Genomic DNA, 15,152 nt, shown 5'->3' with positions numbered 1-15,152 from the left:
TCTGCTTCTTGTGTTTTGATTTCAGCCACTCTGACAGGTATGAGGTGAATCTCATTGTGGTTTTGATTTGGGAAATGCTATGTTTTTTAAATGGAAACATCAGAGGAAGACAAAAATCACTTGCCTCAAAAATGTATTGGTTTAATAAATTCAATTTAAACTTAATCCCAAAAAGAAAACAAAAAAAATGCAAAGTAATCATGAAGAACTTAAAATTACCTACTGCGATATTTATGGTGTCTGTTAGAGACTGAATGGTAGTTCTCCCCACCCCACCCCAAATTTATATGTTGAAGCCTAGCTTCCGGTAACTCAGAATATGACTATATTTGGAGAAGAGGCCTTTAAAGAGGTGACTATGTTAAAATGAGGCTGTTAGGGTGCATCGTATAAGTCTTTATAAGAAGAGGAAATGTAGACACACAGAAGAAACACCAGGGATGCATGCAGAGAGAGGGATGGATGACCATTTCAGGACATGTGGGGAGGCAGCCATCTGTAAGCTGAGGAGAGAGCTCAGGAGAAACTACACCTGCTAGCACCTCTGTCTTGGACCTCCAGCCTCCAGACCTGGGAAAGAATACATTGCTATTGTTTAGGCTGCCCAGTTGGTGGTACGTTGCTAGGACATCCCCAGCAGACTAAGCCAGTGCCCCATGCCTAGGGGGAACCTGAGGGCTCAGATGGCACTCCTGCCAGTAGGAGACTCACCATGTACTGCACAGAAGCTAACTGGTGGCATTTGGTGTGAATGGATCTGCCACCTCCACCACTGAGCATCCTAGATCCCACTAGTAGAAACCAGGAAGAATGGGTATTCCAGGGTCTATGTCATTTTTATCAGATGGGTTCATGGTGAGACACTCATGATGGAAAAGACCAAAAGAAGCTGTTCAGAGTCTCTCCATTTGAACACTTGTGTCAAATGAGATGAAATGGCGATTGTTAATAAGGGCCATTCTTCGGGTGGTAGCGGACTGCACCCCACCCTTGGCTTTCTTTTCAGGGAGAATCCCTCTCTGTGTCAGAGCTCTTACCTCCCTCCCCACTTGACCTTGGATATAGTCCCTTCACCATGCATTTAGCTTTAATCTCTCTGCCCCCTTCAGTCACTGCCTGTTTCCACTGCCACTTTGTATTATGTTTCAGAATGTCCCCTTGGTCCCCTACTCACCTTTTCCCATGAAGGTTTTCTTTTCCCTGACTCCACAGCTGTGAGCCAACCCCTGTTAATTAACATGCACCAGCAATACCAAATTCCATCAAATCTAGAACACCATCAATTGGAACACTCAATATTATTTTCTATACTAATAGGAAAGAATAAATGTTGACAAACTATAACACATTATCAACTGTAAGATGCTTTAAATTCCAGAATAATTCAATAGTAATAGTAATAGTAATACTACTAATAATGTGCATCTTAGAATCAATGACATGAGATATATAAGCATGAAAATAACATCACTTAAGAACAATTGATCAAATGTTTTTAAAAACAAAAATCATTGCAAGGCCACCTGGGTGTCTTGGTCAGTTAAGCGACCAGCTCTTGATCTTGGCCAAGGTCATGGGTGGCTCTGAGATAGAGCCCTGAATTCGGGCTCTCGGTTGACAGCATGGAGCATGCTTGGGATTCTCACTTTGCCCCTCCCCCATGCTCTCTCGCTTTTTCTCTCTCTCAAAATAAATAAACTTTAAAAAAATAAAATAAAAACATTGCACAGCATGGTAACCGGCAAAAGCCAGCTGAAATCATGCTGTTTTTTAATTTTATAATACATCACTTATACCAAAGACATGGTGTGACAGAGAGGGGCAGAGATGTTGAGTGTTTGCCCCCAAGTTTTTGTGACTTCTGGGACACTTCTGTCCCTTTACTTGCTGTCCAACTTGCTTTTCTGCTGCCATTTGCTTCTCACGCCCCAGGGCTATTCTCTTTGCTGTGTCCCAGATGACCAGAGTCTCTTTTCCTCCATATTTTAAAAGATTTCTTGCATTTTATTTTTATGTGTATTCAATTTTACTACAGGTTTGGGGCAGCAGAGATGGTTAACATTGCTGTATTTTAAAGTTTTTTGCTCATAACACAAAGAGTGTCCTTCTGGCTGATCCTTCCTCACAATGGCTCCCAGCCATAATTTGATTTTCTCTTCATCTCCTCTTTCCCTCTCCAGTATTCTCATCCACCCTCAGACTTCTCCTGTGTCACCACAGTAATTTAGCCCTTCCCATGACTTTCTGTCTGCTTCAGGGGCTCCAGATCTTTTTTGCAAAGTCTAAACCAACTTGTCAATGTATTTACCCCAGAAAGAAATAGTGGTAGTCCCCTTAGGAGGCAAAAGAAGGTACATTTCCTTATGTTGATTGTTGTTTGTTTGTTTGTTTGTTTGGTACAGCAAACGGACAGTGAAACACACAAATCTTATGTATTCAGTTTGATCAGTTTTGGCAATTGTATCCATCACCGGAAAGTCCCCTGTGCCCTTTCCAATAAATTAATAGCCTTCCTTCCCAAAGGCAACCACTTCCTGATGTCTATCACCACAGATTAATTTTGCTAATATTGAACTTCATATAAATGGAATCAAACAGCATGTGCTTGTTAGTGTCTGAATCTTTGGCTTCACTCGCTTTGAAAATTCATTCCTATCATTTCTTTTTCTCTTATTTTTTATAATGTTTATTTATTTTTGAGACAGAGAGATAGAGAGACAAAGCACGAGTGTGGGAAGGATTTTAGAGAGAGAGAGAGAGAGTGAGACATAGAATCTGAAACAGGCTCCAGGCTCTGAACTGTCAGCACAGAGCCAGACGTGGGGCTCAAACCCATGAACCACGGGATCATGACCTGAGCCGAAGTCGAACGCTTAACCGACTGAGCCACCCAGGCGCCCCCTGTTATTTCTTATTCTTTATTTTTACTGCTGAGTAGGGTTCTGCTCCGTGAATCAGCACTATTTGTTTTTCTCTTCTCCTATGGATGAATTTTTTGGTTGTTTTTGATTTGTAGCTCTCATGAATAAGACTACCATGAATATTGTTTTACCTGAGTCTTTTTGCAGACATATGATTGGCTATTTAAAATTTACAGTATTATTTCTTTGCTGTCCAAGAAATAAGTTAATTCCCCTAAACTATCATTAAAACCTACAACTAATACCACCTATAGTTTCCCAGGACAGCTAATGAAGGCATGAATTCAGGGTGAATACTGTCCCAGAGATTTTCATGACTATCTAAACTTGTCACTATTGTATATGAGACTGTTTCCAGAGGCTCTGGGATATTTCTGCTGAAGAATATTTCCATTGTTTCATGTTGTGTGATAGCCCTTGCTATCCACATCCCCATCATCTGAGCTCTTGTTACCTAAACTCAGAGACTCAACAGCTTTATATACTTTTTTTCTGAGATGGTCTGATATCTCTCAGTCTCTCAACCTTCATTCCTGTCTTTCTGAGGCCCAGGAGTGGATACCTTTTTCACAATCTGTAATGAAAAATTTCCAGATCTAAATGGAACCTTCCAATGACACAATTGCTAAACTTCTGTTCACCACCATGCTTATTTAAGCTCTACTTATCACCTTCCTATGAAGAACCCAGCACTTCTGTCTTTGGAAAGCTCTGTCGTCTAACTGTACAAGGTTGAGTTAAGTGACTTTGCTTTTCTAGTCCTCAGTTTCGCTCTCTGTGTTATGGAATTATAACCATGTCATTGAATTGTGGTGAGGAATACATGTGACTAATGATATGAGCTCTTGCTCGAGAGAACTCGGGACTTCAGAGAGGCCTCATTCTTGTTCCTGCCTCGTGGCTACCCTTCTAGACCCACTCTCCACCCTTCACTTTGCTTCACCAAACTCCCAGACTGCAACACCCAAGCCACCTTCCTTGCCAGGTACCGACTGGTTTGGCCAATGAGAGGCACCAGTGAGAGATTGGGGGCAGGGAGGAAATAGAAGTTTGGGCTCTGTTAAGTTCCTCCTAATCCTCCTATATGAGCAAACATATGGTATTTGTCCTTCTCTGCCTGACTTATCTCGCTCAGCATAACACCCTCAAGGTCCATCCATGTTGCTTAACAGAGGACTGTGGGGGAGAAGAAGGCGGGAAATAGTGGAGGAGGGGGAGAGAGGCAAACCATGAGAGACTCTTGAATGCTGAGAACAAACTGAGGACTGATGGGGGTGGGGAGTGGAGGGGGGAGATGAGCATGGAGGAGGGCACTTGTGGGGATGAGCACTGGGTGTTATATGGAAACCAACTTGACAATAAACTATTTGGAAAAAAAAAAAGTTTGGGCTCTTATTCCTCTATAAGAGGAATATATGAGTCCACCCCTCCCCTCCACACTAGGCTGTGGGTTCTTAGTGGCACCTCACGACCCACTCAGCTCCATGGCTGCGGCTCTGGCTGGCTGGATCCCTTCTGGCCTAGAAGTTGTATCGGCTTCTTATCACATATAGGCCTCATTGTTGGTTGACTCCTTTAACTCTCATACCTTTGAACATAGTCCTTCTGATAAAATCTCTTGAGCTACTCCCTTAAGTGTGCCATCTGTTTTCTGCCAGGGCCCTGAGGCACCCTTTTCTGGGCCTGCAGGAGGTGGCATTAGCCCTGACGCAGTTGGCTACTTGAGAGACTGTATCTCAGCGCAACTGCAGGTTGTCTTCACCGGAAGAACACGCCATTTGGAACCTGGCTCTGCGCAGGCTTAAACGTTCGTTTATGTGATGAAAATGAGGCAAATGTCATTCTTTAAATGAGATTTCTTCCTTTTTTTTTTTTTTTTTTTTTACTTTTAGACAAACACTTTCTTTCCCTCCTCTCTGACACATACACCTTAAAAAGAGAGAGAGAAGAAGGAGAAGGAGAACAAGAAGATGGTCTCCTCATATTTATGAGGGAGTCAGGCATGCAGTTCTCCTTTCAAAGCTCTTCACGTAGAAAGGAAACTGGCCCTGACATTTACACAGTCCAGGAGAATTCCAAATAGAATTTGGACAGATTGGGAAGTTACCATCTTGAAGTGTGCGGGGAAAACAATCCTGGTGGGAAGATGTGGTGACATATATGAGACAACCCATGGATGTCAGGAATGTGCTGCTCTGTAGGGGCCTCTGTGCTTCACCATCTAATGGGATTGCCAAAAATATGCATATGTTCCTCATGATATCACATGAGAAGGCCATCCAATTAAAGCACTCCACCGTACATGCAAGGAGTATAATTTCTGAGTATATTTATGATCGCTTAATGTCAACAAAAGGGTCTTTTAAACGGAGCACATTCCTTAGCCTGTGCTCGCAGATCATGCTAAACACATCCAAATGCACAAACTATAAAAGAAGGAAGAGGCACTACCGGCACACCAAGCTCTTTGGTTTCTGCATCTGGCCAGCATCCACTGGGAGAAATGTAAGTCAGAGTTTACCACATGGATTACAAATGTGCTGAATTGCAAGAATGATTATTAAATGAAAATATCCATAGCACCTGCAGCTTGTCCCGGAAAATTCCCCCAGGGTATTGTGGGTGCTTTTTTAATTTTTTTTTTTTTTGAGGAAAAAAAGTAAGACAGGGTGAGATGCAAATGGCAACTCCAGCTGCGTATAGTAGCAGCTCCATTAATGTTCCTGAAGGGTTTGCTGAGGCAATTCTGTCAATTCAAGCTGCTTCCATTCCCATCAGGAGCGTGGTGAGGGAGGGGGTGGGGGAATATCATTAGCCTCTTTCCTTTGAGGTTCAGGTGATCAAGAAAATGAAAATAATAGTAATGTAAATGGCAAGTGCTTTAAAAAACAAAGCACATCAGTGCAGGGGGAAGCATGAGCTGACTCCATAGTTCTGGCCAGCAGTAGTATTTATTCTGTCATAGGTCAGGGCTTCTTCTGGAAACAGAAACTGTGCGGCTCTGTGGATCTTGTTGACTTAATACATGACTGTATATATAGAGAGAGAACACTGCACATATGTAATATTTGGCCATGTTTTACCTAGCTTCTGTGTGTGTGTGTGTGTGTGTGTGTGTGTGCATGTGTGCGTGCGCACATCTACACACACACGGACGTGCATCTGAAAACAAAAAGAATAAAGTTAGGAGAAAGTTAGTGAAGTGGTTAATTTCTGGAATGTGAAATCAGAATACCTAGAGTCAGTTACCAACCTACCCCTGTAAGTACCTGGACAAGTCACTTTACCTTCTCAGACTCTCCATCCCCATATATAAAATAGGAATGATTGTTAAATCCATCGCCCCTCTGACAGGTAGATACAAAGATCAAGTCAAGGACTTGGTGTGAAAATGCTTTGAATTAGTTAAATTGCTAACCAAATATTGGTTGTTATTACTAGAAAGAATTCCCTGCTGCTTAAAGTCTCACACCTAAGTAAAACTCTATCAAATGTATCAGTATGAACATGGTTCACACATACCTGGAAATTGGAATCTACCAGAACACTTCACGTGTAGGTAACCTTTTGGGGGGTTATCTACTCGTAAAGGGAATGCATATTAAGTTTCTTTCTAGGACTGGAAAATCAAAAGCAAATTGATGTAATATGTACTTGTACCTTTTTTTTTTAAAGTGAGTTTTCACAGCACAAATGTGACAGAGATCTTTAAAGAGTTTAAAATGTGTTCGTACCGTTTTAGCCTCCTGCCCTTCACCACCCCCTGCTAGCAAGTGCTCTTTCCTAAAGGGGATTTCTGTGGTGCTCCCGGGCCCAGGACATTTGTGGTGCTGATCTGGATAACTAGTAGAAAGAGGGATGACCTGAGCCTAAGCAAACTGAACGGACTTACCTTATAGAGAAGCCAGAGGAAAAGTAGGGATCTTGAAACATGAGGGGAAGGTGAGAGCCACTGATTGTTAAGTTTGGGGAGCATTTTGGGCAGTTCTGAGGCAGAAAAGATATTCAGTTAAGACTGTCATGCCATGTTGAATGGAATTTTGGAAAGAAAATGACTTAAAGCAAATTTTGAAGGTTATGTTCCTGTGCATTGTGCACTGCCATTGCACCTTGCCATTTTCTCAGACATTAAGAAATACTTTTTTTGCAATTTCTCTTGAATGCCAGTCATAGATTTCTTCTGAATTTAATCATGTATTGAGCTGGAACACCAGCAGCATAACTTTATGTGGGTTATATAAAGATAATAAAAAGAACTTCAACATCTATTTTTATGTTGAATGGATAACAAGTTATATTGTCAGCTAGCAAAAGATTCTGGCACATTTTGCTAAGGAATATGTGGTAAAATGAAAAAAAGGAAATTCACAAGACCTATATGCATCTATCCATATCTCCAGAACAGACTGTGGAATGACAGAAGCCTCAGGAAAAAGTGCCCAACTCTTTTCAGGCCTACTGAAAAGTTCCTCCTCCAGTGGGGACTTTGCATGAGTTTTCAGACACCTTTCCTGCTTCTCTGCGTCTTTACCTGTCTAAAGGGAGTCCCGGACCCACGGTCTGTTCTAACTGAATGAAATTATTGGGATTATCTACTTATATCCCCTAATTTAATATAGCAAACACTCAGGCACAGGACTTTGAAGGACTGACCCAAGGTCAAATAATTAGCTCAGGGCATCTGACACCACAGTTCAGTGTTCTTGGGATCTTACCAAGCTCCCCTGCAAAGTATCCTAAAAGGGATACACCAGAGAGGTAGGTGATGGAGAGTAAAGAGTCCTGCACCCACTGGAACCATGTCAATAAACATACCTGCTTGCTCCACTGACCTCCAGCTGCTAGAGAGCACCAGGAAGCAAGCTGCGGTGGGATGCTGGGTGGGCCTCCCGCTGGGAAGCTTTCCTTCCCTTGACGAATCCATCCCTAAGAAATGGCCATCCCTGTCTACCCTGCCCAGGACCCACAAAGTTATGTTAATAATCTCCCTGCCTATTAAACTGAGCTTTCACGCCTGTAATATTCACCTCTACTTAACAAACACATACACTATTAGAAAGGATGGAAGTTTAAGGTTCTTTCAATGACTGCATACAATAACACATAAAATTCCCCTTTTCTTCTCTCTTACAATAGATTGGCAAAGGCCTGAGGTGACACAGATATAATGTGGCTGGAAAACCATAGCTTGAAATTCCTAGATAAGGTGAAGTCCCTTTCAAATCTTCTTCCTCTTCCTAAAATTTTATTTTATTATCTAGATTTAGTTAGAAGAGCTTTACCCATGGACTTGAAAAGAAAAAGTACAAACATACTATATTTCCTGGTTATAATCTAACTGGAAACATCATGTAAATATGCAGCTCTTATATTTTTGTTTTTCTGCCCTGAATTGCAATCTTCCATCTCTGAGTTATGTGCTAACCAAAATGAGAACCGTGGGAAGAAAGTGCGTGGCTCTGTTCAATTCTGAGTGTTTGAGTATTGGCAGGAGTTAGGATCCACAGGGTCAGAGGAAAATCGTGAAAACTCATTTTGTCCAGCTGCCTCTCCTACATCCACTCCCTATTTTGCATGCCTCTTTAATTATCAAAGTTCCCTGGAAATTTCCTCTGGCTTGTAAAGGAAGTAGGAGACTACTTCTGCCTCTGATGATACAGTCTAGCATCTAACAATATTCACAGAAAAATACATGTTTTTCTTATAGGCAACCTAATTTCTAAATATAGGTTCCGACTCTTGGCTATGATGCGGTAGTTTGCAGCCGACTTACCCTCATGCCAAGAATAGCTAGAAGCTTGATTTTTAAAAGTGTCCAAAGAGAGGAGGGAGCTACTGATATGACAAGGACCTGAGAGGCCAAGTGCTGCAGAGAAAGGATTCAGTGAGATGAGCACACTGATTTCCTACTCAGAGCACTGGGTGGTTTTTGGTGTGGGGTAAGAGGGTTGAGAAGCCAGTCAGAGGACCGCTTCTAATAGGCAGAGAAGTGGTATGGCTTTAGGAGATATTGAGACCTAGAGAGCAAAAGCCTGGAACTTTGGATTTTCAAGGTCCCTAAACTTGAGGGTCAAGATCCTTGAGAGAATGAAGGTGGCGGGAAGTGAGCCTGACATGTGATACCAGGCAGTTGACAATTAAGCCACGTAGGGTAAGAGGGTAAAAGGCTAAGCAGAAAGCAGCTGAGAGGCACAACTTTTGGTGGTTATGTGATGCCAAGAAATAGAAAAAAGGAGGATAGTACTTAGAAATGAAGAGATGACCATTGCAGACACTTCCGGCTCTCAGATGGCACTGCTGGAGGATTATACTCTACAGGTGGAGGCCAGCCAGAGGTAGAACAAGACTTCCAATAATGCAGTTTAGTCTCAAATCAATTCAGTCTCTGGATTGAGATCATCTGTCTCTGCCTGCCTTCCAAAAGAGAGGTTGAATCTCTGAAAGATGATGGCACCATCCAAATCATCAACAGAGTATTTTAATAGTTTATTTTAAAATTTACATCCAAGTTAGTTAGCATTTAGTACAACAGTGATTTCAGGAGTAGATTCCTCAATGCCCCTTACCTATTTAACCCGTTCCATTCCCCCTCCCTCAACACCTCCAGCAACCCTCTGTTTGTTCTCTATATTTAAGAGTCTCTTAGGTTTCATCCCCCTCCCTGTTTATGCATTATTTTTGCTTCCCTTCCCTTATGTTCATCTGTTTTGTAACTTAAAGTCCTCATCTGAATGAAGTCATATGATATTTGTCTTTCTCTGACTAATTTTGCTTAGCATACTACCCTCTAATTCCATCCACATAGTTGCAAATGGTAAGATTTCATTCTTTTTGATTGCCAACTAATATTCCATTATATATATATATATATATATATACACACTACATCTTTACTCATTCATCCATTGATGGACATTTGGGCTTTTTCTATACTGTGGCTATTGTTGATAGTGCCTGCTATCATCAGCAAAGAGTGAAAGTCTGACCTCCTCCTGGCCAGCTTGGATATCTTTTATTTCTTTGTGTTGTCCATCAACAGAATTTTAAACAATATCTGACATTCAATAGAAATGATCACACATGCTAAAAACAGAAGTGATAAGTAAACAGACTAGAGAAACAAGTGACCCAGATATTGGACTTGTTAGATGTGGGTTTAAAAATAATTGTGACTAATATGTTCAAGAAGATGGATGGGAATATGGAGAATTTCATCATAGAATTGGAATCTATATAAAATAGTCATATAGAAATTCTAGAACTGAAAATTCCAATATCTGATATTAGGAAATTAATAGATGGATTTAATAGCAGATCAAATAAAGCTGAAAGGAGCTCAGTAAGCTTGAAGACAGGTTAGTAAAAATATTTAGAGTGAAGCCTGGAGGCAAAGAGAGAGAGAGAGAGAGAGAGAGAGAGAGAAGCACTGCAGAAAAGAAATGTAGGACACACAAATCTGGTGAAAAATCTAACACAGTGTTTCTAAGCCTCTCCACTCTTGACCTTTTTTTAATCAAATAATTATTTTTTCTGAGGGTGTAGTTACCTTGGAGGAAATAAATATATCATCCCTGGTTGAGAGCTACTAGTCTAACATAAGTATGCTGTCAGAGAAAGAATGGTGCAGAGGCAATATTTGTAGAGAAGTGGCCAAGAATTGACTCAAAGAATGTTATAAATCTAACACCTAGGCATATCATAGTAAAACTGCCAAAAACCAAAAATAAAGAGGAAATCATAAAAATAGCCAGAGTTAAAAAGATCCATTACTCTTGAAGAGTCACTTTAAGATCAATAGCTCATTTCTTAATAGAAATGAAGGAAACTATGCAGCAGTCGAATGGTATCTGTAAAGTGCAGAGAAAAAGATAAATGCCAACTTAGAATTCTATAGCTAGTAAAAATATCATTCAAAAATGGAGAAGAGGGGCGCCTGGGTGGCTTAGTCGGTTAAGCGTCCGACTTTCGCTTAGGTCATGATCTCGCCGTTCGTGGGTTCCGGCCCCGCGTCGGGCTCTGTGCTGACTGCCGGCTCAGAGCCTGGAGCCTGTTTCAGTCTGTGACTCCCTCTCTTTCTGACCCTCCCCTGCTCACGCTGTCTCTCTCTCTCTCCTAGAAATAAATAAATTTTAAAAAAAATGGAGAAGAAATAAAAACATTCCTGACAAAAGCCAATAGATCTCATTCCCAACAGGAAATGACCTATGGAAAATACAAAAGGGAAATGCAGGAAGATAGGAAGAACAATGGAAAGGTTAAATATGGACTCTAAAACACAGGAACAATCATGTCTTATAGGGTTTAAAATATATATGTAGAAATAAAATATATGGTGACAGTAACCCAAGATAGGACCTAACAAAGCAGGTTCGAGACTGCTCTCATTAAAAAGACCTACTTGCAAGGTTGACTACATAGTCATCTGAGAGTTTAAATTTTTGGAATGTCACCACCATTCCTTGAACTGAGAAGAGTGGCTCACTGTACCCAGACTCTTCATACAAACAATATGATTCATGCTGAACACCTGCTTTCTTTCTTGAAGTCTGGAACGTTGTAAAAGGTCTGTAATAACACCCAATGTGTTCCCTGGGTGCTGAGTCTCTGATGAGCTTCCCTGGTAGACAAGCACTTGACATGAGTTGTCACAATTTGTTGCTGTGGGAATTAAGCATGTCCTGTGTAATTCCACAAGGAGGGAACTCTTGGAATTTTGTGCCTGGTTCCTTACAAACTACCACATTCCCCTTTTCCCTTTGCTGACTTTGTTTTGTCTCTTTTCACTTGAATCAATCAAACCTGTAGTATATGCTGCATCCCATGAATCCTCCTAGTGAAACACAGATACCAAGAATATCTTGGGGACCCCAGTAACGAGCTCTATTAAACTACAATTTTTAAGGTTTCCAAGGATCTTTCAATGTCAGGAAAATGGTGAAAGTACAATCATATTAGCTTCTAACAAATCAATAATGTATGCTACTCAGGATGACTACTAAAACAAGAATAAATGTTTACTTAATGAGCTAATAAGGTGGAATTTGGAATAATAACAAACATTTGATTAAACCAAAGGAAGAAAAAAAAAGAAAAAAGGAACATAATTAATGGGGAAGATGGAAAACGAATATTAATATGGCAAATATAAACCCCAAAAAGTTAGCAACTACATTCAATGTACATGGTCTATATATTCTAATTGAAAGATGAATCTGTCTAAATTTTATAAAATGCCCAACCATAGTCTGCTTAAAGGAGAAACACCTTAAATATAAGGAGACAAATGGCTTAAAGTAAAAGTATGGAAAAACCGGTAGTATCCTGGCACCATTTCATAAGGAGTTACAATAACTAATTGTTAAGTATTCAGGAATTTTTCAAGTCAGATGTTAAAAGTTTGGTTGCTTGAAATTGGCCATGGTGGGAGCATTCACCCTGTGTAAATCTGCAAATGTCACAAATTAACAAATCAGGGCTTTTTGATTTTCAGAGAGCCAATTCACCAGTACCTCACCAATGCAAACCTTAATTAACAGAAGGCTGGTGCGGTTATGCTGGTAATTTTCTCTAAGGCAGGAGGCATTATAAAGATAAATTCACTTAATAATTATGAAATAATTAAGTCACTAGTAAGGAATAACAGTTGCAAATTTGTAAACACCTAATAATAGATCTTAAAAAAATAAAAAGCAGAAATTAACAGGCTCTAAAGGAGACATATGCACATTCAGAATCATCATGGAAGACATCAAAACACCTTTCTCAGTAAATTCTAAGTGTATTGGGAGGATTTCCTGCCTCTGTGACCCTTATGACATGGAATGGAAGTTTTAGAACTTCTCATCTATGATCTTCACATTTAGGTCTGAAGTGTAGACATCTCAAATAGAGACCATCACCCTACTCATCCTAAACTGTTCAGCAAAAATAATTTTGCATATTTGATATGAGTAATGACTATTCATGCATGTCTTCATAATTAATTGGCATTTATTGAAAGCCACTTTGTGCATCCCCTGATTCAGTTGTTGACTGTACCAAGAAGAGCAAGATACTGTTCTTATTCTCAAGAATGTAATCTCATCTAAGATGTAGACACACATATAAGTAATTGCAGAACAAAGGAATAAATACTTCATTACCACTTGTGATACTTCTCATTGCAATAATAAAATAATAAAAGTAATAAAACCCCCCAACACAGATTGTTTAATGTTATTCTAGAACTTGTGAATTCTTAAAATCATAAAAAATTAGAGATAGAGGGATAGAATCTTTGAAACTGACTGCAGTGCTTAATTTTAACATTGAAATATAACATAGCACAAAGACATAAAAGCTCAGAGTGGTGAAGTGATTTATTTATGTCTTTAAAGCAAATTAATTGTCATACCAGTGATGAAATCACCCTATTCTTTATGCAGTACTATTCCTGTTATGCCATGTTGCACACTTCACAGTTTCCTTTTAAGCCCATTCTGTCTTGAAGTGCACTTGTGGGGATGAGCACTGGGTGTTATATGGAAACCAACTTGACAATAAACTATTAAAAAAAATGCAGTCTCTTTCCTCAAACAAGCTAAAAAGATGAGACAGATGATTGTGTCAGCTTTTGTATGGATTTTCTTTCATTCTGAAAGCTTTACACATTCACAACAAAGTGCAGTTAAGAAGGTACTTAAGAAGACTCAAGGTAAGTCGCATGTTGATTCACTTATTTATTCCACTATCAAATATTTATTAGTATTCTTATTGGTAAGATGCTGTACTAAGTACTGGGGATGCTGATTTTTGGCTTGCTGCTAAATTCATTTAAAGAATGACCTCACAGATAGCATTATCTAGAAGTAGGAATGAATGAACACATACCAATATATATGTGATAGTGACAAATGGTGCCATAGATGGATGTACCAAATAAGAGTACATAAGAGATAAGATTTATTTTGAATAATCTTTTATAGCCAGAAGGAATATAAAATATGGCAAATATATCACAAACTTTATGAGAATAAAGGTATATGAGAAATGTATATGAGTCTGGATATATATATATATATATATATATACATATATATGAGAAGATGGGTTAAGGTGACTGTAACAGTGACACAAGGTTGAGACTCAATACCATTAACATAAAAGTAGTTACCAGATCACTGGAAGATGGTGGAAAGACAAAGGTAGTCACTAACCCATTGGTAAGACCAGAGTGAGAGTACCAGTATAACTTACAGCTTAGGTAGAAGTGTATTTATATCAAATGATAATAGAGATCTACTAACATCATCTTTGGACAAGCTCAGGAGAATGGACTATTGGATTCTGAGCACACTCCTTGTCCCTGGTACCTCTGTAAAGTAAATAGTGAGGGGTGGTTCTTTTAATATATTGTATCATATAACCCTGTTATTCTGACCAATAGTGATGGCAACTAAAGATAAGTCCACCAGACAAAGGTAACCATCTATTAGTATACTATTCAATATGGTAGCCACTAGCCTCATGTGGCTAATGAGCACTGAATGTAGGTCTAATCTAATTGAGATATTTTCCAAGTGTAAATTACACATAGGATTTTAAGACTTAATATGGGAAAAAAGAAGGTAAAATATCTGAGTAAATTTTTACTCACTACATGTTAAAAATGTTAATAATGTAGATATACTGATTAAGTAAAATGTTATTTTACTTTTGTGCTACATTCATTTTCATTGTCTTTAGAGCCTTTGTTTTATTTTTTAATTAAATGTTTTATTCCAGTGTAGTTAACATACAGTGTTATATTAGTTTCAGGTATACAATATAGTGATTCAACAATTCTGTACATTATTCAATGCTCTTTGTGATAGGTGTACTCCTTAATCACCATCACCTGTTTCACCCATTCCCCCCATTCCCGTCTGGTAACCATCAGTTTGTTCTCTGTAGTTAAAAGTCTGTTTCTTGGTTTGTGTGTGTGTGTGTGTGTGTGTGTGTGTGTCTCTTTTTTTCCTTTGCTCATTTAGTTTGTTTCTTGAATTCCACATATGAGTGAAATCATGTGGTATTTGTTTTCTGTGACTGACTTACTTTGCTTAACCTTATACTGTTTAGCTCCATCCATGTTGTTTCAAATGGCGAGATTTCATTCTTTTTATGGCTAAGTACTATTCCATTGTATATATACACTNTGTGATGTATGGGCGCGAGTGCAAGTACGGAGCTCCTTACTTCTCCGCCATCTTGCCC

Source organism: Crocuta crocuta, unplaced genomic scaffold, assembly GCF_008692635.1.
Source record: "Crocuta crocuta isolate KB4526 unplaced genomic scaffold, BGI_CrCroc_1.0 scaffold129, whole genome shotgun sequence".
NCBI classification, from domain to species: domain Eukaryota; kingdom Metazoa; phylum Chordata; class Mammalia; order Carnivora; family Hyaenidae; genus Crocuta; species Crocuta crocuta.
The sequence above is the reverse complement of the archived record's forward strand: the minus strand, read 5'-3'. Positions refer to the sequence as shown.